Here is a 1501-nt window from a genome sequence, read left to right on the forward strand (position 1 = left end):
AAAGTATATTTATAAATAGCACTAGGTTGAGTTTAATATAGAACACATATAGTAGTAATAAGTAATAATAGTAGTAATAAGTCCCTACTTAATCTCTCCATAAGTTTGGGGGTCCTTGACCTGTAAATCATTGAAGACCCCTGGTATATAAAGTAGTATTAGAAGTAGGTTGTTAGTATGGAAAAGTTCATCCCCTATAGATCCACGGCACCCTTAGCATTACCTATACTGCCTATGCTTAGTACCGGCTCTGTATACATTTATTGATTAATAAGCTGTATTTCAAATATGTGATTTCTAATGTAAAAAAGATACATACTGAATCGGAAGACTTCAAAGAACAGACTTCCTTGCCCGTGACTTCCTCACAATTCTCAGAAGCACGTTTGAGCACTCATTCACCAAAAAGTGGAACAAGCAAGTGAGGGAAGTGACGATTTCTTTCCACTTCTGGGCCTCATACACAAGGCTATGGGGACACATTACTATTAGAAAACCTTCAAGCTCCTGTTGTTACATATCGTGAAGGAGATGAGCCCAAAGGGCCAAAATCTATTTAAAATTTGGGCAATTTTACATAAACTTGCCTACAACTGCATTCAAGCACCTATTAATGTTTGGATGCCACATACAAAAAGACCCCAGTGAACAATTTAAATGTCAACTTCAAATGTTAGATGCGGATAACTCGAGCAAAAATGAATTGATTATTACATTAACAGCAAAGAAACGCAACCTATAAACATAGCATTATGAGTTTGTGTTAACTGTGGAGTAGCCTCTACTGACTGAAGGCATCTGACCAGACATGGCTTTGGGAAAGTGGAGCTATGGCGCCCCCTTATGGGTAATAAAATATGAACAAACTCAAATAAAAAAATCCAATAATTTAAACGTGAAAGTGACAGGCTTACCATCTACAGGTTTGGTTCCTTATTAGATTTCCTGTTTAGGAACCAGCACATTAAACAAAATAATTAATCAATGCACATATGATTTCCCTCTAGTTGATGTGTGTGTTTAATTCTCGGGGTTCTATAACGCCGCTTGAGACAATTTCGATTTTTCTTTTTGGTGCTATAGATGTGAAATTGTTTATGACAAGAGGACAACGTCAAGACAAAACCGAAGCGCAGCACAGCGGCAATGTGTGGGTGCACGGCACTGCAACAGAAACTGAAGAAAACAACTCAGCGACTCACCAGAACAACAAAACACGCCTGCTGGTAAATTTAGTCATATTCTGTTTGGTAGAAAGCTGTAAAGTTAAATGAAAAGCTTCTCGCACAGCCAGACACAGACACACACATACCAGATCATAATCTTCACAGCTCAGCATGAGTTCAAAAACCACAAACACATTTTCACCAAAAACACACAGGATATGTGAATGACACATGCATACCCCATCTGCCCTGCAGCGTTCTTGTGCAATCAACCTGAAAACAGCTCGCTGCAGAGGTGAAAATGAAGCATGCGGCTTAACAGGAAAAAGTCACAG

Source organism: Mugil cephalus, chromosome 23 (genome assembly GCF_022458985.1).
Source record: "Mugil cephalus isolate CIBA_MC_2020 chromosome 23, CIBA_Mcephalus_1.1, whole genome shotgun sequence".
NCBI classification, from domain to species: domain Eukaryota; kingdom Metazoa; phylum Chordata; class Actinopteri; order Mugiliformes; family Mugilidae; genus Mugil; species Mugil cephalus.